This window comes from Lissotriton helveticus, chromosome 3_1 (genome assembly GCF_964261635.1).
Source record: "Lissotriton helveticus chromosome 3_1, aLisHel1.1, whole genome shotgun sequence".
In the NCBI taxonomy this organism is placed as follows: domain Eukaryota; kingdom Metazoa; phylum Chordata; class Amphibia; order Caudata; family Salamandridae; genus Lissotriton; species Lissotriton helveticus.
Genome location: NC_136061.1, coordinates 322,931,778 through 322,958,847, shown reverse-complemented (window position 1 = coordinate 322,958,847; position 27,070 = coordinate 322,931,778). Strand labels below are relative to the sequence as shown.

The 27,070-nt window shown below is 48.9% G+C and overlaps 1 protein-coding gene across 2 annotated transcripts in view; it reads left to right on the top strand.

Moving 5' to 3' along the window:
* Nucleotides 1-27,070, top strand: part of LOC144822417 (multidrug and toxin extrusion protein 1-like) — a 762,229-nt gene that overhangs the window by 472,761 nt on the left and 262,398 nt on the right. The gene's annotated exons all lie outside the window — the stretch shown is intronic.

The window sequence follows — 27,070 nt, the reverse complement described above, 5'->3', positions numbered from 1 at the left end:
GAACCGGAGTACAGTGGGCTCTTTCCACTATGAGCATCTTCGAGAAAGCCTCCTGTCTGAAACAAGTGACTAGCAACCACTCTACATAATCTTCTAGGTGTCCCGGGGTGGTGGATTCGGGTGCACCAGTTATGCGAATGCTGTTTCGCCTTGAGCAGGCTTCAATGCCTTCATTTTTGGCTGCGATCATCTTAAGCAGTATATATATATATATATCTGGAAGGTGTCCCGTTGCCTGAGTGGGGTCATCTTCTAAGGTGGTGATGCGTGCTTCAGCCTCCATGAGTCTTCCGTCCTGCTTTTCAATTTTCTGCGTTATCTGGTCCATTCTGGTGCATATGGAATCCATTTTCCCTCTACTGAAGCAAAACTAGTCTTCATTGTGTGGAGGATTGTTTTCATATCCACCTCATCTGTAGATTATGTCCCTTGGCCGGATCCATCCTGGTCCAGATCCGGTGGTTGTCCTCTAAGTGTCTTTCGGGTGTCAAAATTAAGTTTTGTTTGCTTGCGTCTGGCTTGCCTTTTGTAGCAGCTAGTTAGGTGGGTGGGCCTTGCCGCTGCCTCCACAAAACCTGAAGGGTTATGGTGAATTCCAGTGTTTTTAAAAAATATATATTTTTATTTGCATTTTCAACCATTTTGTATTAGTATTTTGTATTGGATGAGTCGTAGCCGGTACTTTATTGCCACCTCCCTGTGGAGCATTAGGGCAGCTTCCCAGTCCACTGTGTCCATCTCACCTACAACCTGTTCCCAAGCTGCCCTAAGTTTCCCCAGCCCATCCGGTGCATTATTATTCAGAGTCTTGTACGTCAGGAAAACCAGTTTGTTGGACACCTGTTCCTGCAACAAACGCCCCTCTAATGGAGCATACTCCAGCAAGGTGGAGGTGAGCGCCGGTTCAGCCCTCCATGCATGGCGTAGTTGTGCATATTTAAGAAACTGTGTGTGACGGAGGCCAAACTTTGCCTGCAGGGTTTGGTAAGATTTAAGGTCCCCTCGCGCCACCAGGCCCCCCAGAGTGGAAATCCCAATGTCATCCCACCCCTTAAACCCCCTAAGTTTGTGGAGCTTCTTCAGCCAAGAGCAGGACCATATCGGTGTCTGTTTTATCAGTTTGTGCACCGACCCCATCATCTGTGTCGCTCTATCCCAGACCCCTATGATTGTTTGTGTGGCCGGAAGTAGTCGTCTCCTACCTGTACTTCCATATAAATAGTGCAAGCTGGTACATCTGGCCATAGTGTCCCTTGCCAAACGGTATTTAGGATGGTCAGCAGATGCATGAAGCCAGTCATTGATCGGCGCTAGGTGCTCGGCCCAATAATAGGCCTCCATATCTGGTAGCGAGATCCCTCCATTATGCTGGTTCCTCTGGAGCGTGGCATGAGCTATTATGGGTTGTTTCCCCAGCCACAGCAGGGAGCGCAATTCTGCGTGTATCGTTGTGAACGTCTGTCGAGGGAGGGGAAATATTCATTTTGTAGGGCGTACATGGAGCGAGGCAGCGTGATCATTTTGAACATTGCAGCCCTGCCTAGTATCGTGAGTGGGAGAGCTTTCCATCTAAGTGCATCCTCTGCAAAGTTTGCCAGTACCCGCGAGATGTTCTTTTGATAGGACGCTGCCCTGTCAATTGTCAGGTAGATACCCAGATATGTAAATCCTGCTTGAGTCACCTGGAGGGCCATAGGCAGGGGTGGCCATGATACTTCCTTTCGCGAACTATACAGAATTGACTTGTGCCAGTTTATCGTATACCCCGAAAAGGAGCCATATCGATCCAAGAGTCTGAACAGAGCTGGGACTGTAGTGTCTGGCCGGGTGATATAAAGTAGTATATCATCCGCGTAGAGCGAGATTTTCTCTTCCTGGGTATCCGTAGGTGATATCTGAAATCCCCTGACCTCCGCCTCCTGCTGAACCGCACAGGCCACTATTCCCACAGTGAGGGCAAAAAGCAGTGGGGACAGAGGGCATCCCTGCCGTGTCCCCCTTCTGATGGGAAAGTCCTCAGAGAGGAGCCCATTCACCTTAACTTGAGCACTAGGGTTGGCATACAGGAGGCCCACCCACTTACGAAAGTTAGGGCCAATGCCAAACTTAATCAGGACGGCCTCCAGGAAGGGCCAGTGGACCGCGTCAACCGCTTTTTCAGCGTCTAGAGAGAGGAACATATGTGGAGCAGCCCGACCACCTACCTTCATAAGCCAAATGTGGGTCCGCCTCAAGTTTTGCCTCGTCGCCTAACCGCAAGAACCCGGTCTGGTCCTGGTGTACCAGGCCCAAAATCACCCCACGCAGGCGGAGAACCAAAATCGTTGCCAGGAACTTCACCTCCACGTTCAAGAGAGAGATCGGACGGTAGGACGCACAGTCTTCCGGAGGCTTGCCTTGCTTATATATGGGTACAAACGTGGCCATTCGCAGATCCAGCGGAAGAATACCTTCGTGGCTTCATCTTGGAACAATGCTAATAGGTGGGGTGTCAGCAAGTGAGCTCCTTTTTTAAAGAACTCCGCCGGTAGCCCATTGGGGCAAGGTGACTTTCCCGGTCGCAATCTGGTGATGGCCTCCCTCATTTCGGTGACTGAGATATCCTCCTCCCAGGTCTCCCTATCTTCGTCCGCTAGGGTCAATGTGGAGACAGTGGTCAGGTAGTCCTCGATCTATGCCGGCTCACCCAGATCCCTGGCTCTATAGAAGTCACCGAAGTATGCCCTGAAAATCCGCACCACCTCAGAGTATCCCCTCTGCAGATGTCCTCGCCATCTACCACGCCCTCTATCCACCTGGCGTCCTTTTATTTATAGCTCAGCCACGCCAGGAGCTTCCAGGACTTATCCCCCACATCGTATAATTTGTGTAGGGTCGCTAGTGCCTGCTCTTTTGCCTCCTCTGTCGCCAGGCTTTTATAATGCTGCTGTACATTAGCTAATTGCCGTAGCACCTGTGAGTCTCTATCAGGCAAGTACTGCCATTCCAACTCTAAAATTTGGGCTTGCATAGAGGTAAGTTCCGCCTGCGATTTCCGCTTTTCCCAGGCTATTCGGTTTTGGGCCCTATCTAAGAGTACCATTTTATATGCCTCCCATACTACCACACCTGATTGGACCGAACCTACATTTTCAGCGAAGTACACTTTCGTGTCCGCTCTGAGGCCCCGCATGAGCTCTGTGTTCTGTATGTCCCAAGCCGCTAGTCTCCATCCCCCTCTTCTGGCCCTAGTGGACCCGCCTACCTTGACCAGGAGGGGAGAGTGTTCTGAGATTCCCCTTGCCAAGTATTCAGCTTCAACATCAGCCCCAAACGCATGCCGCGGGAGGAAAACATAGTCTAGTCTCGAGTGCACCTTATGCGCCCCTGAGTAGAATGAGTAGCCCCTAGTGCTTGGAAGCATCCATCGCCATACGTCCGTCAATCCCAGCGTCTCCATGACCCTAGCCAGTGGTGTAGTCGGGGGGGTGTCCGCCCGGCTCCCTGAATGATCCAATGGTGTAGACATTACGTCATTAAAGTCCCCCCCTACAATGTGTGTTGTGTCTGATGTGTCTAACAGGACCTCAGCTAACCCGAAGATGGTCCTCGCCTGGAGCTTTGGAGGTGCATAGATCGAAATCACTGTGACCTTGCGGTGTCCCCACGTTCCTGAGACTGCTACGTACGTCCCCTGGGGGTCCATCCAGGTTCGCTTAGTCACATAGGGGGGGGATTTCCTAATCAGGATAGCTACCCCTCTGGAGCCTGTCGTGCACCCCGCATGTGCCAGGACCTTGTAGGCTCCTCTCACCAAAAAAACACATTTTATGCCCTGCAAGGGGGATTCCTGGAGTAGAGCAATGTCAGGGTGTACTCTCTTCAGGTATGCCTGCACCAGACCTCTCTTGACCTTGTCCCCCAATCCGTTCAATTTCCATGTCAGCACTGTATAGGGGTCCATTTCCAGATTCCTGTCTCTAGGGTTGTGATATGTCAGGGAAGACATGCTGATGTGCGGGTCAAATATGGTACTAGTGGGGGGAGGGGAGTGGGCGCGCCTCTCTGATTCGCCCCGTGAGTAGGGTGCCAACCAGAAAAATAACCTAGGAACCAAAACAGCCCCAACCATAAACCTCCTCCCATTTCCCCCCACTCTCCCCACCCCACCTCCTCCTGCCCATGAGCCCTCCCAGCCATCCGGACAGGAGGCAGACTTTTGGGGTAGTCGGAGGTCTGTCGCCCTCCCCGGTCCAACTTACTCCACAACTACAAACTCCTGTGGGTTCCCCAATACCATAAAAAAAGCGTTTATCAAAACATAGACCAAAAGCTATGGTGTCAAGAAGACACGAATAGGTAAAAGTAAGAGAAGAGACCAGATCAATAGAAAAAGCGCAGTAGATAAAGGAAAGGAGAGAAAGAGAGAAAAAAGAAAAAGGGGGGGGCGTGTGTCCAGCCTGCCTGCTCCGGCAGAGTCCATCGTAGTCACGGTCGACCCAGCAGGCCCTTGTTCAAGAGTTGGAGTCTGGGGGCTCATTCTGTGATGGGCCCGCCTCCGGCAATGACCCTTGTTCCAGAGCCAATATTTCCGCCGCTAGGGGGTGCAGTGAAGGGCCCATCCTCTCGTCTCCTTCAGATGAAGAATGGTCGCTTGTAGTTCCTACGCCCTTTTCTGTATAATCGCCCAGCCGTAGCCATCTAGAGTAGTAGCCAGAGTGCGGCCTTTCCTCAGTTGTTGGGGGCAGGACCCACGCTGCGGGTCCATGGGTCGGTCTCTCTTAGCACCGGAAGGCACTCCATCACCTAGTTGTGTCCCCAGGCGCCGCAGATGGGGGCGCTCCTCCAGCCACTGCCAATCCTCCTCCGGTGTATGGAAGAAGTGGGATTTCCCCACAAACAGGACCTTCAATTTTGCAGGGAAGAGCAATATATATTGTATCTTGCGTTCTTTCAATTTAGCTTTCACCGAGTCAAAGGTGCGCCTGTGTTTTTGCACCTCCTTGCTGTAGTCCGGAAAGATCATGATACGAGTGTTCTCATGTCGTATCTCCCCCAATTTCCGAGCCTCTCTGAGTATCATGTCCCTGTCCAGGAAGTTAAGGAAACGCACTATGACGGGTCTTGGCTGGGCACCCTTCGGTGGTTTAGCCAGCAACGCCCAGTGGGCCCTTTGTATGACGAAGCAAGAGGAGAACTTGTCCACTGGGAAGGTGTCCCGCAGCCAGGCATAGAGAAACTCCGGCATTCTGGCCCCCTCAATTCCTTCTCTAAAGCCCACAAAGAGCAGATTGTTCAGCCGGGCCCTGTTTTCCGCATCGTCAATCCGCCACAGTAGCTCTTTGTGAGAGGATTGGAGTTCCTGCATCTGCTTGCGGAGGTCATGGACCGAATCTTCTGTCTCACCCAGCCGTGTCTCTGCCTCCGTGACCCTACCTGCCAAGTTCCTGAGGTCCTGCCGCAGGAGTGTCACCTCCGACCCCACAGCACCTATTTGGCCCTCCAGCGCTGTTCTGGATACCTGGATTGCCTGGACGAAGGTCTCCGTGACTGTCTCTCTTCCTGCGCCGGCGGGAGGGCCTTTGTGAACTGGTCCATCTTGCCCTGGCGCTGCTGCCTCGAGTCCCTATCTTTTCCCATGTTGTATTCGGACCAACTTCACTCCCACTTGTGCCGTAAGTCCAGTCACCTGCCACCCGTCCCCCACAGGGAACCCACCAGGTGAGTCTCCTATTGGGGTCCCCCCCACAGAGGCTTAGGGCTGCAGGGCAGAGAGGGGGGCCAGGCACAGTTCCGCCAGGACTCCGGGGCCCACCGCAGCAGACGGGGGAGTCAGGCCCTCAAGCTGTTTCACCAATCCTCTATCCACCTCCTCTGCACCTGTACACAGCCTCTCCTGCACCCCCCACTCAATGCCGCGCTTATGACAATGCCATGTGATGATGCTCTAGGGCCCCCATCCCTCAATGGCAGGTGGTGGAGGTCGGGCTCCCCCCCGACCAGCTAGACAAGTTCCCCGGGGTCCTCCTCTCCATTTGCTGTCCCACAGGTGCCTCACAATCTCCCAGCAGCACAGACCCCGGCCCCTACACGTGCAGCAGGCGATGCAGACCCAGCCCTCTAGGACACCAGCTTGGGCCGCAACCAGTGTGGATGCAGCGGAGGGAGAAGGATCCAGTCGCAGCGGCCAGCTCTCTCCTCACGGGAGGGGGCACGGGGAACTGGAGCGCCCCGCACCCCACCTCCTTTCCAGCATCGTCCTGCCAAGCAGTGGTCCTACGCCGGACCAGGCCACAGACGCTGCGGGAGAGCAGAGAGACCGCCCCACCTCAGCTCTCCACAATCCGATGGCGGCTCGCGGATCCGACAGTCCCTGGGTCACCCGTCGTCGGTGCCTGCTCAGACCCAGCGGACCGCTCCTCCGCCGCGATCCCACGGCCACGGACCTCCGCGCGCCTCACCACCCCGCCCGTAGACAGGTCCGTCTCCCACTTCCGCAGGGCCGGGCTCCGGTCAAAGTCCTCCGCTGCAACTCGCCAGCACTTCCGAGCCTCCGGCTCTCCTCCCGATCCTCGCAGCCGCTGTGAGTCTTTACAGGATGAGATGGGGGGAGGGAGCTTTTCCACGGGTCCGCCACAATTGCCCACAGCCTGCTCACAGCCTCAGGGGGTTGCGGCCCTCACCAGCACTCTTACACAGCCGGGATGTTCCCACGTAACCGGCGCAGGGAACAGCCGCCTCCTCCGCCAGCGCACCAGGCTCTGTGCAAATCTTCTAGCCTTCAGCTTCCATTGGGCGCCATCTTGTGGTCCATCACCTCGTGCGGTCGCACTTGAGTCATGGGCTCCCCCGCTGCAGATCTTCTCACAATCTTCCCGTTTCCTGTCTTGGGTGAAAGCAGGGCACCCTATGCGGCCTTATCTGTGTTCTCCGGGTCCGCTGGGCACTGGAATCCTACTTCGGATTATGCTGTCCGCCGGAGCTCGGCGAAAGCACTGCTTACTCAGCCATGCTGTTTTCCACGTCCCCCGATGAATTCCAGTGTTAGGCGATGTATGTAGTCTCCCCAGCGGCTGGGAAGGAGCAGCTCCACGGTGCCCACACCCCTCAAGGACCTTGAATGGTTACATGTTTAAGACAGGTGGCAAATGGGGGGACATTTGTCGAAGCAGGCTGTTCCCAGACGACCGTAGTAGGGTGCAAGGAGTGTGGTTTGCCCCCTCCATCAATGACAACTCCTCAGTTCCCCCAGTCGTTCGCCTTCTTCTCTAGTGCTGCAAAGTAGGGTAGTCCAGTGGTGTGCCCCCGGTGGCTGAGTCGGTAGTGTGTTGTCGCGCCTCTTGGGGATGGAATGGATCTACTGCCAACAGTGGCTCAGTTCGAGGTTAGGCAAAAAGCTGTGTCCACTAACTGTGCTTGCTGTATGAGCCTATTCGAGGTTTCAGTGCAGGGGAGATCAAGAGCTGCCTCCCACGTTACTCCCCGGTACCCGCTCTCCGTTAATATCTCCTGCTCCAAAAGGACACTTTTTCTGGGTAGTCCCACCACTCTCCCTCGTTCAGGGACTACAAAGCCGCACACACCCCTAGGGCCCTAGTTGCCTGTGATCAGTATAAGGCTGCGGGAGGAAAGGCAGCCAAGGATTGGAGAAGCGTCAGCAAACCTACCGTTATGTATGTCCCTCGTGTCTTTCTCCGCTTTGCAGTCCATTAGTGCTTCACCAAGGAGGGGTTTGTTTGCTGGAGGAGAAGCAGCGGTGCCGCGCACATTCCCAGGCTCCGCCCGCGTGGTGCAGGTCCAGCGCAAGGCAGCAGGGGGGTGAAGGCAGCCGGCAGGCAAGGTGGGCTCAGTGAGTCTGCCTTTGTGGCTTCCACGTTGCTCTCTGCAATGTGGCCTACCAGTGTCTTGTCAGGGAGGGTGCGCCAGCTCGGGGGGGAGCGGCGGGATCCGTGCACAGTAGTAGGCCTCTCTTACGTGGAGTAGGCCGCAATGCCCAGATTTGCGTAGTCGTGGCAGAGGGGGAAGGCAGCTGGTAGGCGAGGTGGGCTCGGTAAGTCTGCCTTTATGGCTCCGCGCTGCTCTCTGCTGTGCAGTCTGTCAGTGTCCTGCCAGGGTGTGTGCGCCTGCTGAGGGGTGTCGGCGGGGTCCGTGCACAATAGTAGGCCTCTCTTACGTGGAGTAGGCCACGATCTCTGGTCTTGCGTAGCTGTGTCTCCAGCCGCGACGGTTCAGCGGAACCGGGGTCTCTCCTCTCTCCCGCCAGAACGGGCAGTTCGCCTGACACCGGCAACCTCGATCGCTTCTCCACAGGTGACCGTAGTGGGTTGCTCATTCATGCCTGTCAAGTATCACGCATTAGGTGTGACGCTCATGCATTTCAGTGCGGTGTTCCGCATCACCGCACTGAAATGCTTTGTCACGCATTTAATGCCACTCTGAAACTCTGGCTACACAGGGTGCCAGCACGCTCCACCAGCGTCTATGCACCTGTGTGCCGGCTCTCAGGGCTGCTCGGAGAAGGTCTGCCAGCAGCTTCTGGGCTCAGTAAATAAATAGTTAATTGTTCGCTCTCAGCTCTGGAGCTGATGAGAGTGCCTACAATGTTACAATTCTGCCGGGGAGCCAGCCTGCCGTGCCTGGCTGTATATTTCCTGCGACGCACGCGGTTTTGGACTGACGCCGGGGCTGGGCCTGCCCTCCGCAGTGGTTTCTACTTGCTGTGGCCACACCATCGGGGGCCCCGAATTAGAATCCGGAGGTGAATGATGCACTGCCTCCTCAGGTCCTGGCTGGAGGAAGAGGAAGTAAGGTAAGGCGGGACAGAAGTGGCGGAGACTCAATCTGAGTCGTCGAGTCCTCTGTCCGTTGCTGACTGTCTGCGGTGCTCAGCCCACAATAAAGCCCCCAGCGACGTTTACTTTGCCATATACCGAAACCAAAGTCACTGAATAATTTCTGACACTGTCTGACGAATCACCGACAGGACACTGAGGGCCGCCGCACATCAGAGGCATCGCCGGTGATTGTGGGCACAAAAAGTAGTGTGGCCGGGCCGGGGACGAGTCAGTGAGTCTCTGCACTCAGTGTCTCGGAGACGAAGACTGCTGCAGAGTGCATCCAGACCGGGACGACAACACAGAGACAGCAGTCTGAACTCGTCTAGTTGATTACTTACTTTGGCCAACTTACTCCCTGAGTGCCAGGCAGTATAACTGTACACAGAAAGCCCCTTGCAGCTAGGATACTCATGGAGAAGCCCGGGCCTTTCACTTCCCTCTGCTAGCTCTCTGCACTGACAGGTCTTCGGAAGAGAGTCAGCCGAGTCATCCCGTAAGTACAGAGAGCTTTGTCATACAGAAGAGAGTGGGCGGGAGCACTGCGCATCACACAGAAAGGTAGGTGCAAGCTAGAGTATGCACTGAGGGAGCGGTTACAAACTGGTTCTTTTTTGGTTTAATCAATTCTTTTGAACTTCGTTATAGTAAAATTTTTTTGTGTAGATCGTGTATTCAGATTACATGCAAGTTGAAGGCAGTTACGCAACAGTCATTTCACAATGCTTACCACTGTGTTAAACTGAAGCCGGCCAGCATCCATGAAATGCCTCACAATAATCAACACAATTCATTCACCATTGTCAAAGTGAAATGTGGGTTTCTGTACAAAACTTTGTCTATGAACATTTGTATTGTCTTTTATATTCACACGCCTTTAGGGCACTTTTAACTATTGCAGACGCCCTGCCTACTCGACGTGCTTCACTTTGTTTCAAACACCGACACGACGTGTTTCAGGTTGTTTTAACCATTTTGCCTGGGTATCTCCAAGATGAGGTACTACTGTCAGGAAAGGGTATAATATGTAAACAGAAAAAAAATGAAAATTCCAGTCCTGCTTTATTTCTGCTTCAAGGAAGACTTTTGTTTAGCAATCTGTTGTTTCCTTCCTTAATGGGGAGTGAAGTGCTTTGATTGGGAACAATGCAAACTTGCTCAGGAATCCAAGCTACACAGTGAAAACGTACTCCATAATTGTTTCTTTTTCTAACTTTAAAACTGCCCATGCTCTCCTAGGATGACGCAATTAAGACCAAGGCTCCTTCAGGACCTAATTTTTGCTATGCACATATCTGCCAAGTATGCCCATGCCATCTGAGACTCCTTCTGAGAGTTATGCCTTTTTAGTTTACAGCAGATTGTATTCTAGGACTTGTGATTTTAGTTAAACCAGTGCAATTATGTGCTTAAAATACCAATATAGCAAGTGTTGAAGCCCCCAATTTTTTTTTAGCTACGGTTCTTTCACAGGACATGGGCTTGTTTGGCTAAAAGAGGCAAAGTATGGGAAGCCGTTCACGTCAAAATTACAGATCCCCAAATACGACACCGTCTGAAATGCATATCGTGATGCAAAATGATTATGACACACACCAGAATGAATATAATATATGTCAAGGTAAATATGACACCTGGCATAGTGAATCTGACTTGAACCAAAACAAATATGAAACCTGGCAGGTTGAATATGCTACTTAGTGATTAATATGGATAACACACTCTGAATTGAATAAGAGACATATTGAAATATACATCAATGATACTTTAATGAATATGGCCCTCACTGTAAACAATATAGCAATCAGTGAAACAAATACAATATGCATCAAAAAGAATGGGACATTCCTTGAAGTGACTAACATATGCCAAGAGGAATATGACATACAATAAAATGAAAACGACAGATGGAAATGAATATGAGTTACTGAAATGAATATATTATATTCTGAAAAGAATATAAGGCATATTGAAATTATAATATACACTGAAATGAATGTAACACATGTTGCAATGAATATAAATTAAGTTGAAATGGATATTACCTACATTGCAATGAATATGAGATATAATGAAATGAATAGCAGATGGTTTCAAATGAATATAGCTTGTGTTGAAATGAATATAAGCCCCAATGAAGTGAATTTAACAAGCCTTAAAATGAGTATGAACAAAGTTGACATTCTCATGGCCTATGTCAAAATTAATATGATATGCATTGAAATTAATATGCTACATATTCAAATGAATATGATACATGTTAAAATGAATATGAAATAAGTTGAAATGAATATGAGGTCTATTGAAATTAATTTGCCATGTTTTAAAATGAATATGAGTAAATTCAAAATGAATACAGCTTGCTTTGAAAGTAATTTGATACACATTGACATGATTATGATACGTGTTGAAATGGATATATTTCATGTTAAAATTAATATAAGTTTTGTTATTTTGAATGAGACATCCTTTGAAAGCAATATGATATATGCTAAGATGAGTAGGACATGCATTGAAATGATTATGAGCCCCATTTAAATTGATTTCAAATGTCTTCAAATGAATATGACCAACAGTGAAAATAAAATTAAACTTGTCAAAATGAATATGTTATGCTTTGAAATGAATATGATATACATCAAAATGGATATTTCATGTATTGAAATGAATATGACCTATGTTGAAATGGATGTGGGCCATGTTAAAATGATTATGACAAGTGTTAAGGTGAATCTGACTTCCATTGAAATGAATATGACATTCATTGAAAGGATTATGACACATGTTGAGATGAATATGAACCACTTTGAAATGAATATGGCACCTGTTAAAATGAATATGTCCACATCAAAAGGAATATGACATTTATTAAAATGAATATGACATTTTTTTAAATGAATATGAAACTATTTGAGATAAATGCTTTGAAATTAATAACCACATTAATAACCACATATCGAAATGAACACAAGCCATGTTTAAGACCCCTGTCCAAATGAATATGGCTTGCAATGAACTTATGTTGATTTGCTTTAAAATTAATATTACATATTGAAATGAATATTACATAACCTGAAATGATATGATGAGGACTACATTGAATCAACTACAATTAATAACAGACATTTAACAGAATATAAAACAAGGAACCAGTCTTTATCATGCAACCATTACATGCATCTATTTGCAATGCAGGTAAGTATTTTTGTAAATAACATAATTTTTTTATGTGTGGGAAGAGATAAAAGGAGGTAAGGATGATTTTAGGGTTTAAAGGTGGTTAGAGGTAAAGGGAGGTAAGAAACATTTTTGGTTTTAGAGGTGGGTAGAGATAAAGGGAGGCAATGGTGATTTCAGGGTTTAGGAAGGAGGTAGATGAAATAAAGGGAGGGAAGGAATAAAAAATGGGTTCTCATCCATACTAATATAATAAAGAGAGAGAGCCCAGACCTTTGAGGCGGGTAATCTCAGGAACCACAGCACCAATCACAACACCCAATACAGCTTTGGAAAGGGCAGTTGCAGCAGAAGGACATAAGCTATACAGACGCCCACCATATACATTTAAAAGGTAAAAGAACCGTGCCAGCAAAGTAGTCCCTTGTGGGCATGTCTGGGTTGTGCTGTGGGCGTGTGCTGGGGGTGTGACAAACGTGGGGGCGTGTGGTACGTTCTGCCCTTCATGCCATGTCTCATATCGTGTGCTGTGGGCGTGTGCTGGGGGCGTGGGCGTGTGCGGGGCGCGGGATTACGGGGAAAAAAGAGAGCGTTGTGCCCAATATTTCATTGTTTTTTCTTCCCAGGTTATGTACATTCCAGCTCCGGGTGTCCACCCTGCTCCCTTTAAATACCCCTGCACCCCATAATCATAACCCACCCTTACTCCTTAAAATACCCCAACACCCTTAAACACTAACCCATCTTAACCCTATAAATATACCCTGTACCCCAAAACCCAAACCTATCCCTAAAACCTAAAAAAACCCTGTACCTCAAAACCCAAACCTAGCCCTGAATCCTAAAATACCCCTGTACCCCAAAACCCAAACCTAGCCCTGAACCATATTATTTGCAAGGTATTTCTTTTGTGCATCTTATTAGTCTCGGGAGCCAGCACAGACAGGTCCTTCCTCTGATGGGAGCAGCACTCACCCGTTGCTAGAAGTGCAACAGGTATAGTATATTAACTTCTCATGACATGGGAGTGCCTCTGGGCTCCTGCCCACTTGCTCTCGTTGGACTATAGATTATTAACTTGTTTAATACAGTAGACACTCGCAGAGCATCTAGGTCAGAGGTGCGGCCAGAAGGAACATCCCAATTTCTAGTATTTGTTTGGCATTTCACATTGTGCATGAAGCAGAGTGACCATGAAGTTTGTGAATGTAGGGGCATATTTACAATAAAGTGGTGAAGCGTATCGTTAAGCCAAGAAGGCTATCGACACGTCTCATCACTTTTAAATGCAGGCCTGTACCATATTTAGTAGAATATGGGGCAGCCCTGCGTTCCACATGCGCTGGCCCCAACTTTGACTACCTAGTGCAAATGCAGGCACCCTTACACCATAGTGCAAGGGTGCCCGTGTTGAGGGGAAGATTGTTTATTTGCAGGATGGGGTACCTGCACATAAACAATATTTGAATGCCATTTTGTAACTTGTATTCAGTGGCGGCTCCCTCATTAGGGTGTTGGGCCGTTGCCCCTCAACCCCTGAATTTAATGTAAATAATTTCAGTCAAATGTTTTCGTTTTGTCCGCGGACGCTGGGCATTAATTTTTTATAATCAGCTGCGGGCTGGGTTGCTTGCATCGGGATGAGAGGGTGCGGCTTGAAGGTAATTGACATGCAATCAGGAATACAGGCTCACTTCGTCAACGCACATTCACTTCGAGGTGCGCAAACCAGGTTGGCTGACTGCCTTTCAGTGGCCAACCCGACATGCTCATTAGACTGGCCTCTCATTATTTTTACATAGTGAGTGGGGGATGGATTCCAGCCGCAGGCCCCTGCACTCGGAATGAGCGCTGGGTTCACCTGCTCAATCCAATCCTTGTCTGCTCTCAGAAAAGAGGGCAGTGTCTGGATTGGCCAGGACTCGCAGTTAGGCCCGGTCCTCCTGCACATGAAGCAGGGCGGGGTGGGGAGTTTAGGTCCATGGAGCATATGGCCAATCACTGCACAGCTCAAATATGAAGCCATGCAGTGATTGGCCATTCTGTCACCTGCTGTTCCCCCCCACTCTCTCTGCATGCAGCGTCACTAACAGCACTGCAGGAGAAGGAGTGGTGGAGAAATCGTAGTGGGTCCAGGCAAGTGTCTTCCTGGCAAGAAGACAGCTCTCCAAGATGGCGTGTAGAAAATGTAGGAGGACATTTATAAGATATACTTTTCTGAGGCTGTTTGTGAATTCTTTTAACTAAAGAGGAAATTTTTTTTGCATTTATAAGTATTATGTTACTATTGTAGAGATGAAGAAGCCAGATTTTCTAAAAGCTAGCGCAGGTGCTATTTAGAGTTCTTGGACTCCAATCTCGGTCTGACATGCTGTCATTGATAATATCTTCAGGCTTTGCTGCCTGCAACTAACTCACATGGGTCATTTTGATTAGACAAACTGTGCGTGGCATAATGTTTTTTTTGGGCAGTGCAGTCCTGATTGTGGGGATGCAGTGTATTTATTGTGTGACATGACATCCCTGAAGTTTAAATGTTCGCTTTTTTTTAAAAAAGGGCATTGAAAGATCTCCCCTGCTGTTTTATGAATTATAATTACTTACTGCGTCACACAGTCCACGACGAGTTACAAACTGGCGGTAAAGCTGGGCGGACCTTGCTGCACACTGCCATCTCACAAAGTAATCAGACGGTAAACTCAAGCTCAGAGCGGGCCTCAGCTACTCGCCTTTGCAAATTTAAGCAGCATCATAGTAAAAAACACAATTGTGGTATTTCAAATACCAAGAATAAGGATGTTTCAATGTTTCTCTACTGCACTCACTTCACCGTGTTTTGTCTGTGTTTGTCCCAAAAAGTAAGTAAGGATCGGGAGTGGGATGGATCTGTAAAAATAAGCGCAGTGAAATAGCGTTTCACAACGTCACTATGTGTTGTGTGTAAGTCTTGCATTATGTGACCCTCTGATCAGGCCTTTCATGATAAATCAGAGGTTAACTTAAACTCAGAGCGGGCCTCCGAGACCTCGCCTTTGTAAAGTCCATCCTTGTACACAATCAAATATCACAGGTCATGAAATTTGTGTTTTCTTTGCATAGTATTACTCCTGGACTGCAGCGCCCGAGTGTTCTTTCCATGTGTAGGTCCTGGCCGAAAGGCAGCAGTTTAAAATTATTATGTATCGGTATTCTGATCGGGTGTCTCTTAGCAACTCGTTTGTGATGTGCTGCCTGTGTACGGTGGTGTTGAATTATCTGACCCAGAGATCAGACCTTCCCCTAAATGAAAAGCCACAGTCACAGGGGAGGTAAGCAATGCAATCATAAGAGCAGTGCATGCAGCGCTACTGCAGCATGGCACGTGTTTCAAAAAATCAGCAATGTTGTGCACACTACCACCTCACAAAGGATATCTATCTTTCTGTTTAACCTTGTACACTACTACTAAACTGCCTTGCAGTGCGCAGTGTGTTCTTTCTGTTTTATTCCGGTCGAAAGGCAGCAGTGTGAGATGTTTAAGGATCGGGATTCAGATTGGTGTGCTTAACTGCAACAAATAGTATTTAGTAACTAGAGTGTGGTGTTCTACCTGCGTGTAGTATTGTTGAATTATGCGACTCTCAGCTTAGGCCTGCCCCTGAATGAAAAGCCATAAGCACAGCAGGCAAGGCCAGCAATGAAGGCAATACTAAACAGCTCATAGAGCGACGCCTGTGCACGTATTAAAAAAATCAACAATGTTGTTAATATTGTGGCAATGTATGTAGATTGTCTGTGTGATGTGGCATCAAAGGAAAGGTGCCTGGGCTAATTCCTTCACCAAGTTTAAAAGTCTGTGATTTAGTCTTAACAAATGAATTAAGTCTGAATAAAACCACCGAAGCAGGCACTTAGGTCCAAATTCAAGAAATAAATACAAACCATTTGTCAGCACATAAATACCTGGCCTGGTAACTGATCGAAGGACATATGGATTCGGGCTGTAGTCTGCACTGTGTAAACACCGAGAAAGGAAATCCATTATATGAAATGACTCTCTTTATTGGTGTCATCAGAACTAAAGTTTGTTATAAAGAGAAGGAAGGCTTCTACCATTCAGTTTAATACATTCGTAATTACATGTTAACATTTTGCTCGAACCATAATGAACATTTTAATTTTGCAATACCCACGTGTTCGCTTGTTATTACATAATCATTATTGTAGGAAGATTTTCAGCTTTAAGTGCCAACCAGATGCAGTGCAGAGAGTGACAACCGTGTCCAGGTAGGATAATGGCACACGTTTCTTTCTGCATTGTACAATTTGAATTTATAAACTAGACTAACCGTTTAACAATTTTAATTCACTAATATATGGAGTATCTTTATGTATTTTAATATTTTACGTTTCTTTTTCACAAGTGCTTTGTAAAAGTTCTTGGCTTCTCAAATTTGCTTGAAAATGAATCATTTGTCCTCTTTAAAAATAAAAATTCCTACAGGACGAACCCCCCCAAACCCCAAACCCATGTTATGACAGTCTGTCAAGCTCACTCACTTGCCAGTGGCACTCAAGCCAAACTTCTACGCCTCTCCACTTTCAAAGGTCACCAGCCGCCACTGCTTGTATGTGTGCTACTTAATGCGGCACTCACAGAAGTTATACAATGTCATTTTTTTTCAAAAATGATTGTTTATGTGCAGGAAGGGCTACCTTCCTGCACATAAACAATCATAGGCAATTCGCTGTTCCTATGTGTGCTGCACAAGGCAGCACACATGGAAAAAGCAAAAACGGGAAGAAATAAAGCATTTCATCTTGTTTCTCATGTTTAAGACCAGGTTTTACCTGGTCTTAATTTTGGCGCTGCCTTCTATTTATGCCACTCTTGTAAATAGGGTGCAGCATCAAAATCAATGGGTGTTGCAGTGGGCAGTCCACCCTAACACCCATTGCCCTCCCCCTCCCCTTTCATGCTAAATACAGCGTGAAAAGGTGCCTTATTTACAAGGCACTGAAAGTGATGCTGTAGAGGCGATAGGTGCTTGTAAATATGTCCCGTAGTTTGGTGTTCATGCAAATCCTGCATTGCCAATCCCTGGTGAGTTGCACTAATACTGATAAAACAAGGACAGTGGAGGTACCAATGTGTGAGGCGGACTGGCCTCAAGGGTTCTGTGACCTCAGTGACAGAGTCACTGTTGCTCTATAGTATGCTGCTTCGGCCTGCCCTCAAGACTGTTGGTGATCTTCATTATGGGTTGTGGTGGACAGGCCTTCAAGGTTAACCCACACTTGCCACCACTAGGTTAACCCTGCTGGTGCTAAGACACCAGGGCTTCTATGGTCTAGCAGGGCCTTCTAAAGTCTAGCACGGGAATCTTCTCCCTCAGGAGAGTGTTCGGGTGGACTGGTTATGAAGGCTGAGCCTGGTTCCTCAGTTCTAAAGTTGGCAGCTCTGGCCATGGTGCCGCATCCTCTCCCCACTGAAAACCATACTGCCCCACAGAGAAACTCACAATGCCTTCAGCTACAATCCAATTGTGCCCCACTATAACCACCTGGATGCGACTCAATTCAAATTACGCACTAGACAAGAGCAATATGCTGCCTGAACAAGAAAGTACCACCATCCTGGAAAAAGCAAATAGATAGCGAATGCAAGAATAAGTAAAGAATATGAAATGTAAACAACATGGTTACTTTTACCCTTTTACACTCATTATTCAGAAATCAATTATTGTTTTTGCCTGGAAGGGACACGTTTCAATGTCCTTTGTTTAGATCATTAAAAAACGTAAGCAGTATGGTTTCAAAAGACCACTTCTCTGAACACAGAGCCACGGTACACATTTTACAAACTAAAATAAGGACAACAGCTTATTAGGATCCATTGAACGTTTTTTACTCCACAGGCCATTACAAAAAGTGTCTGCCAGGATACCACTACCAGACCGCAAATATAGTTCTCGGGCATTATGTCAATACATGTTTTATTAGCTTTGGTGCCAAAGCATCTACTTTTATTTTCTTTAGAGGGTTTTAAAAATGGCTTCCAAATTGCTGATTCATTTGAATAGGTGCACACAACAGGACTCTGCTAGCCTCTGAACACTGTTGTGCTTTTTAATCTCATTTGTGGTCAACATTTGTCCAGCTCGACGCAAAGGGTTGGTTAGCTGGACTAGTGAGCATTTTTTGGAAGAACTGCTTGCCCTCGTTGCAATTGAGCACCAGGGAGTTAATCACTTGCTTTTGCAACTTTCACCCTTATCAGTGTTTTTTCTTCAAGACCGCTCCCTGACTGATTACACTGCTTACCTCCCTTTTCCAGAATCCACTCACTTGTACACACTAGTCGAGGCCTATTTGCTTAGGCCATTGCACGGAGAAAGTGCCATGGCCAGTAGAGAGGCTGAAAAAAATGTGCACTGGCCTCCAGGAATAGACGGACACTGGCACTGGTAAGGGATACTTGGAGTCACACATAAACTGTGCCTGTCCGGGGAAGCCCACAGAGGAATCTGGGTTTTCTCAGTAGCAATCAGGAGGCGGGAGACTAGCCTTAAATTCGGTCGTCTCCCGCCTATATCGGGAGGGATGAAAGGATGCGGATTCAGCGTGCAGCCCGTGTTTAGTCAGGATGCAAATTGCGCACCACCATGTAACCGAGCGCTGATGATCTGATGCCGAGCCATTTATCTTTATCACTTTCAGCATTTAAAGGCACGCCACTTTGAGGGCCTTATAAGAAGTGTGCTAACAGCTTGCAGGGCTAGGAGCAGAATGGAAATCATGTTGCAATGGAGCCTCGTACAGTCAGCACTTTCTAGGGCGTCAGTAAAGATCCATAGGTAGTGTGTACCTTCCCCATACATGGGCCGGCTGACCAACAGGGGCTCATAAGGGGGGAGAGCGGAGCCCTCTGGGCTCGCGGAGTAGAATCTCGGTGCTCTCGCCGCTGGTGCATCCGGGCTCATGGCCCCAGACACCATCATCACCGCAGCCTCACTCCTCCAAAAATATGCATATCTGGGGGGCAACAGTGGCTCTCACTATGAAGCAGCAGCGGCACTCGACTAGATCTCAGGCGGAGGGTGGAGGGGGGGCCTGATGGACACCTGAGAGCGCCACAACCCGAGCTGCAGCACTGCGCTGCCGTGAGAAGTGCAGTGTGCTCGTTTCAACAGGACAGCGAGAGGCACACCACCAGGATGAGGGGCCCAAAGAGGCTTCAACGGAGCAAGCCCGTCCATGCCCGTCTCACTCCAACAGCCGCTCATGGCAACAGTCATATTCGCCCCGAGTGGCGATAATGGGCACGGACTCTTCCAGGCTGTTCCTGGTGTTCATAAATGCGAGCAGAGCTTGTGGTATGGTGTGGGCGCAGGGGCCACAGCGCCCGGGGCCTTCAACAGGATCCGCCTCTCCCCACTTCAGACGGCGCGCCGGAAAAGTACCTTCCCTGAGCCAATAAGCTTCCTCAGAGTATACGGCTGTGATTGGCTGTTAGTGTCACGTGCTTTTCAGTATGTGTTATACACACAATTCACCGTATCCAATTCATTCACATCCTTATCCAGTTCATTCAGCATTCTATGCAACACAATGTGATTCTATTACAGGACAGGAGGCTTCAGATTATGCTTCTCAATCTTTACTGCATAAAACACAGCAGCCAATGAAAATGTATATTTTCAGTAAACATTAACAATAAACTTCATTACCCATGAACACCCATGAGTATAGGCACGCCCCCACAGTCCATAAGAACCCCTTGCGTGCTCCCATCATCCTCTTTCTTTGCTGCTCACAAGCCAGAGTTAAGTGTACCTTCCCTGTCCCCTCACTCTGCTTGTCGCTTTGGGGGTGTCTTGGGAGAAGTGTATGTATTAACTGACTAATGCGGGTGGTTCCGCTTATAGATTGAGGACTGGGGTGCTCTCTGGTGTGATTTATAGTTGGTTTGTGTGATTTTTGCAGGTTCGAGCGCTCACCTTGCGCTTCCTTGATTGGGCCGTCTTCTTCCAGGGGCTGCTCCCGTGGTGGAGCGAGCGCCTGTCAGCGCGCGGCTTCCGCTGGGGAGTACGCGACTTTCAGCGCGTGTTTTCACGGTCTTTGGCCGGCGAGGGGCATTCCGCTTGCATCACTGGGGCCCGGTACCGGCTGCCTGAGGGCGCACGGAGGCTTCCCTAATGCGCCCTGCGTTCAGGCCGGGTGGCTCACGGCCGACGCGCGCGCCCAGAAACGCTGACCATTTGGGCTGGTTTTTAGTTGGATTTGGTCGCGTTTTGGGCGGCGCGCCTCGGCACGTCTCCCTGGCTTTCTAGAACGCGCGTTTTGCGCGTTCTACACACCGGTTTGCCTCTCGTTTGATCGCCTGTGCTGGGTGTGTTATTTTGAGCGTCCAGAGTGAGCACACGCTCTCTAGATTAAGGACCTTGGCCACTGGCTTTATTGATTACAGCTTTGCTGAGGGGGTTTGGGTACAGTTGGTAATAATTACTAGTTGTGTGCAGTGGGCTGACCCCCCCCACCGCCCCCATATACTGCCAGGGTTGTTTCCCTGTTCTCTTATTATTTCAACACCATGGAAGAATGGGTTCAGTACCCTGAAGATGGAGAGGCAGATGGGGAGGTAACTAATGAAGGGCAGCAGGAGGCTGTCCTCGAGGATAACATTGTAGAAGCCTTGGATGCCTCGGTCCAAGCTTCAGTGGATAAGGCCTTGGACCGGAAGGTCCCCCAGACTGTGCAGCAGGCACTGGCAGTGGCCCTACGCCCCATTCAAAAGCAATTGAAAGGCTTTGCTAAGCGCCATGGGTATGGGAAGCGCAAGCAGCAGAAACGCGATGTTCCCTCTACCTCGGCTTCAGTTCATGAGGAGCGGCAAATGTCTTAGTCCTTAGCTGCCCTGCCGGTCAAAGATGTCCCTAGCCAGCCGCGTTCTGGAGGCAAGGCTACTAGTAAGCGCCTGGTGGTGGTGGACACGGATACCACCACCACCACGAATACAGATACCAATACGGATACTGATACTTCGGAGGAGCAACCTCCGCCCCCTAAGAAGGCCAGGCCGGCTCCCAAAGTGGTGGAGGATAAGACCCCTAAGGCCTTTCACTTCGATCCTTCGGATATAGTTCACCCTCGGTCTTCGGACTGGGTTCCTCCACCTGACGTGTCGGATTATATTCATGACCACCTCCGGAAGAGCTTCACCCGGGAGGTGCGCAACCGGCTGCGGTCGGAGTGCCCGCGTCCTGATATTCCGGACTGCGTCGCTGACACGCCGGAAATAGACGCAAGCATGCTGCCATTCCTTAAAAAATTTTCAAAGGATCCTAAAAGAGGGCTTGACAGGGCCTGGCGGGGCTGTCAGGACAAGATGCTCGATGTCATAGGGCCCCTAGCGAAGATCCTAGAAATGGCCTTGGCGGCCAAACAAGGGGCGAATCCAATGGATCCTGACATCCTGGCGGAATGGACTCAACGCGCCATTTGCTTCCTGGGCAATGCGAATTGCGCTGTTTCTTCGGAGCGGCGCAAGTCCTTGCTGATGCGCATGGACAGCAATTTAACGGAGCTGGCGGAGGCAGAACCGGGCCCTCTGGCCGGGGGGTGTCTCTTTGGCGACAGGTTCGTGAAGGATGTCACCAAGTATGTAGGCACCTTCACCGCATTGGATAAGGCCCAGAGTGGTATTAAACGAGCCCTAACGCAGGGTGTTTTCAACAGGGCCGGGCGAGGCGGGGGTCGCTCGTCAGGCCGAGGGTTCCAGAGAGGCTCCCAGAGAGGTGATTTTGGCCGTGGCCGCGGCGAGTGGGACTCTACCCGCGGAGGAACCTTCTACCCATCGAGAAGAGGCTTCAACAAAGGCCGTTTCCAGTCGGGAAACAACAGGGCGAATTTCAAGGCCCATCAAAGTTCCGGTGAGTCTGACAGATGTGTCTTTCCTTCCTTTGGGGGGTCGCACGCAACATTGCCTGCCTCAGTGGCGAGTGTTGACCCAGGATGTTTGGGTCTTGCAGACTGTTCAGGGATTCAGGCTGGATTTCTACTCCCAGCCGGCGCAAGCGTTTCCCCCGCCACCTCTCCATTTTTCCCAACTAGATCACAGTTTTATAGAGGCAGAGGTGGCAGACTTGCTGAGGAAGGGCGCGATCGCTTTTTGTCAGAGAAGTCCTCGCGGCTTCGCCAGCAATGTCTTTCTGGTCCAAAAGAAGGGAGGGGGCAACAGGCTTGTGCTCAACCTCAGAGATTTCAACCAGTTCCTGGTGTACAACCATTTCAAAATGGAGGGTATCCACATGTTAGCGGATTTGTTACAGGAAGGAGATTGGTTAGTGCGTTTGGATCTAAAAGATGCATATCTTTCTATTCCAATTTTTCCTCCACACCGCAGATTCCTGCAGTTTCAGTGGAACGGCCGGTGGTACGAGTACTTGGCTCTTCCTTTCGGACTCTCCTCGGCTCCCTGGTGTTTCACCAAGGTAATGAAACCAGTGGTAGCCTTCCTCAGGGAGAGGGGTGTGCGCATGATCATTTACCTAGACGACATTCTGATCATGGCTCAGGACAGGTCAGTGTTGCAACAACAATTGACCATGACTATTTCCTTGTTACAAGGTCTGGGGTTTGTGATAAACCTAGCGAAATCAGTGGTGATTCCGTCTCAGATGATAGAATTTCTGGGGTTCACGGTCAACTCCCTCACGGCGCAGCTGCTTCTTCCGCAAGCGAAGTTGAGGGACCTAAAGAAGGAGATCAGGAAACTGTTGGACAGTCAGTTGGTCTCGCTAAGGACGTTGGCCAGGGTTGTAGGAGTCCTCGCGCCCTCTATCCAGGCAATTTTTCCAGGTCCTTTGCATTACAGAGCCCTCCAACGTCTGAAGATCAAACATCTTCAGAGGGGTCTCTCGTATACGGACTCGGTTCCGCTTACGGACGAGGTTCGTCACGAACTCCAATGGTGGCTAGGCCACGTGGATGCCTGGAATGGCAGGGCGATCTTCGGGTCGCGACCGGATGTGGTAATCGAGTCGGACGCCAGCAGATGGGGCTGGGGCGCGCGCTGTGGAGAGGTTTCCACAGGCGGCAGATGGTCGTCTCAAGACCTGGAACTTCACATAAATTGTTTGGAATTACTGGCGGGATCGTTCGCGGTCCGCACGTTATCCCCGAAGCAGACATCATGTTGCATCCTCCTGCGCCTGGACAATGTGTCCGCAGTGAGGTATATCAACAAGTTGGGCGGCACGAGGTCGTCTCTTCTTGTACAGATAGCCAAAGAGTTTTGGCAGTACTGTCTACAGAACCAGATATCAGTCATAGCGGAGTACATCCCGGGTCAGGCCAACCAAGTGGCAGACTGGCATTCCAGGCACTTGAGGGATTACAGCGACTGGAAGCTGCTTCCCCAGGTCTTTCTCTGGTTACAGGCGATTTGGGGTCCTTTTCACACGGACCTGTTCGCCTCCAGGTTGACGTATCAACTTCCCCGGTTCTTCAGCTGGAGACCGGATCCGATGGCAGAAGCGACGGACGCATTTCTCCAGGATTGGTCGGAGGGGACCCAGTATGCATTTCCCCCCTTTCTGTTGATTCCCAGAGTAATGACTCATGTGATACGGCAAGCGGCGGAAATTGTCATGGTGACTCCGTGGTGGACATCACAAGCGTGGTTTCCCAAGTTGTTACAGTGGAGCTGCGACCGCCCCCGGCTACTGCCGGATTTGAAGTGGTTGTTGCAGGGCCCTCGTCAGGAACAGCACCCGTTACTGTTGGAGGGCAGGTTATCCCTGATGGCATGGAGGCTTTCAGGGAGCAGTGGCAAATGCCAGGAATTTCGGACAAGACTGCTGACTTTATCAAGCAGGCTTGGGCACCTTCCACCAGGAAGCGATACTCCGCTGCCTGGAAGAACTGGGTGGATTGGTGCGTGGGACGACGTCTGGATCCCGTGGGGGCAGGATTACCCCAAGTGTTGAACTTTCTGTCCGAGAAGGAGGCAGGTGGCCTAGCGTATCGTTCGGTCAACAACTTTCGCTCAGCCCTCTCGGCGGGGCATGCCCTGGTGGATGGTAAACCGGTAGGCATGCACCCGGTTGTTTGTAAGTTGTTGAAAGGCATCAGGGTGGCCAACCCTCCCAAACCCAAGTATTCAGGTTTGTGGGATGTCGCAGTGGTGATTTCTTTGCTCGACAGATGGCCGGTTAATTCTCTCCTGTCCAGAAAGCAATTGTGGGCTAAATTGGCCATGTTGCTTTGTCTATCCTCTTGCAGACGATCTTCAGATGTCAGAGCGCTCGACGTAACGGGTAGAGTATTTACCCCAGAGGGGGTTTCTTTTCATATTACAGGTCGTACTAAAACAATGTCTAGACATATATCTTATAATGCTTTTCCTGATAATGAGAAACTATGTGTGGTCCATTGTTTGAAGACCTACGAGGAATGTACGAAGGCCTTGCGGCCGCAGGGCTGTTCGCAATTGTTGATTTCTATTCAAAAGCCCTTTAAACCGGTGGCAGCTGCCACTATTGCTAGATGGCTTCGGTTCATTATGAAGGAGGCTGGTGTTGATACGAGTATTTTTGGTGCTCATTCAGTTAGAGGCGCGATGGCGTCCAAGTCATATGGTTTAGGATCCAGTATCCAAGATATTATGCATTGTGCAGATTGGTCCTCTGATTCAACGTTTAAGACGTTTTATTACAAGCCGGTGGGAGATATTACTTCTGTGGTATTTAAACAGCGTTAAACTAGCATAATCTGAAGCCTCCTGTCCTGTAATAGAATCAAAAATTTGCTAGCATTCGCGACAAGAATTTTCAATTCTATTAAGGACAAGGAGGCGAGGATTATCCCACCCGGCTTAATGTACTGTATGTATTAAGCTTACCCACCCTTTTATGCAAGAATTACGGGGTGTTGTTTCCTTTATTTCAGGATCGGATAAGAAGTCGGATTAATCGGCTCCGGAGGTCAGGATGTTCCGCCTGAGGATGTTCTTCCACGTTGGAGGATTGTGACTGTTCAAGTTTTGTTGGACTTGTTTCGCCTCAAAGAAAGAGGATGATGGGAGCACGCAAGGGGTTCTTATGGACTGTGGGGGCGTGCCTATACTCATGGGTGTTCATGGGTAATGAAGTTTATTGTTAATGTTTACTGAAAATATAAATTTTCATTGGCTGCTGTGTTTTATGCAGTAAAGATTGAGAAGCATAATCCTCGCCTCCTTGTCCTTAATAGAATTGAAAATTCTTGTCGCGAATGCTAGCAAATTTTTGATTCATATTCGATTTCAGTGATGCACACATTCATTTCAAGAACAGTGTTATTTGTTTCACTGTTATTTATATCAATTTCAAGATTTCTTATATTTAAACCATTCTGTAATGTTAATTTTTTTATTTAGTTTCAAATTAGCTTTTGTGTTATATCAACTCTATTCAAAACAGTACACTTGCCTACAACAAATGACAGAACCTTAACACATGGGACAGCATATATTTTAATAAATTAACATTCCAAGGTATCCCTCTTTTCACAGATCTTTTTCACACATCAGGATGGCACCTCTAAAGCATAGTGGCATTCATCAATGCTGAAATAGAGCTGAGATAGCGCATTCAGATACTATTACATTAGGAGCTTTTGTCCTGGAATCAGCGTGTATACACATTCCCATAATGCCTCCATCCCTCCCCCATTTTACTCTTTGGGGACTCCACATCCTAGCTGCCTTCACTCCAGGAGGCACGCCCCTGCATCTGCGGCTAGGGGTAGGAACCTATTTAGCGCTTAAAGCAATCCCCAAACTCCCGCACCGCAGGCCGGGGACGGGCATTCCTACACCCACCAGAGCCCGGAGGAGGCTTGGACCACACTCTGACATTGTGATCCCGGGGTGAGTGCTCTCTGATATAGTACTGGAGAGCTGAATAGTGTGAATCTGTTAACATGTTTGGGTATAGCTCTACCCTGGTTGCTATTCTTTGGATACTGCCTCTGGTGATCTTGAGGTTTTGATAATGCCAAATTACAATGGGAAAACGCACACCCCAGGAGGTTGAGGCAAAAGCACCTTCTCCCTCTAAGAATACCAGGATCGATAAAATGTTGCAGAGGGCTATGGGGATAATTTCCACAGAAATATCCCTGACTAAGAGGACATTGTCTCTGGGAATCCCAAATTTTGCAAACTTGGACGGCTCCTTATCATGCAGCTCAACTGGTACAAATAGTGCATTGGACCATTTGGGGTTGGGTAACAACCAAGCCAGTGATAAGGAGGCAAATACGGACCCTAATCCAACAGGGGCATGCCTGAAAGTTACATCTCGACCTTCTTGAGCCATCAAACGACCTAAACAGCAGCACACGTCTCAGTTCCCTCTAGCCCTTGCTAGCTCATATGCTGACTCGAACATTATTGACCCTTATAATTCCAGCCTAGAGGGGACCATGCTTACACCTCCTTTCGCTGTGGACCTCATGGAGTCCTGTTTTGGAAAAATTAAATCCTCATAAAGAACTTTCCTCATTGACAGTGCAGTTGGAACCCATCGAAAGGGGTCTCAATTGCGTTTGATCCCAACAAAAGCAAGTTGTATGTTCAATACCAGTAGCAGAAAATGGTTCCCAGATTATGACCTCCAATTGCCATTTCAAACTGTTTAAGGACTCTAGCACTAGCCCCACAGCCACTTTACCTAGAGATGCCGTAATTAGCCATGGTAAAGGTACTGAAGTTGTGGGTACTTTGCACATATCAAAAGTGTTAGGAGTTAATAACACCTCATTGTCCTTTAGGGGAGAGGGTGTGGTCTCATGGCTAGACTGCCAACCTTGGAGCTGGGAAACCAAGGTTGGAGCCTCGGGGTCAACTCCACATCCTGTGATTCTGGGCAAATCACTTAATCTCACCGTGCCTACCAAAAACATAAAAGTGTCCTGTGTATGTAACTGGTGTTCATGTAAAGCGCTCCATTACCTTTGGGTCGAGTTTGTGCTATATAAATCTGCACAAAAAAACAAAACATTGGAGCTGCGAGGATACAGCCACCTATGCTAAATACCCCAGTATGCATGTAGAG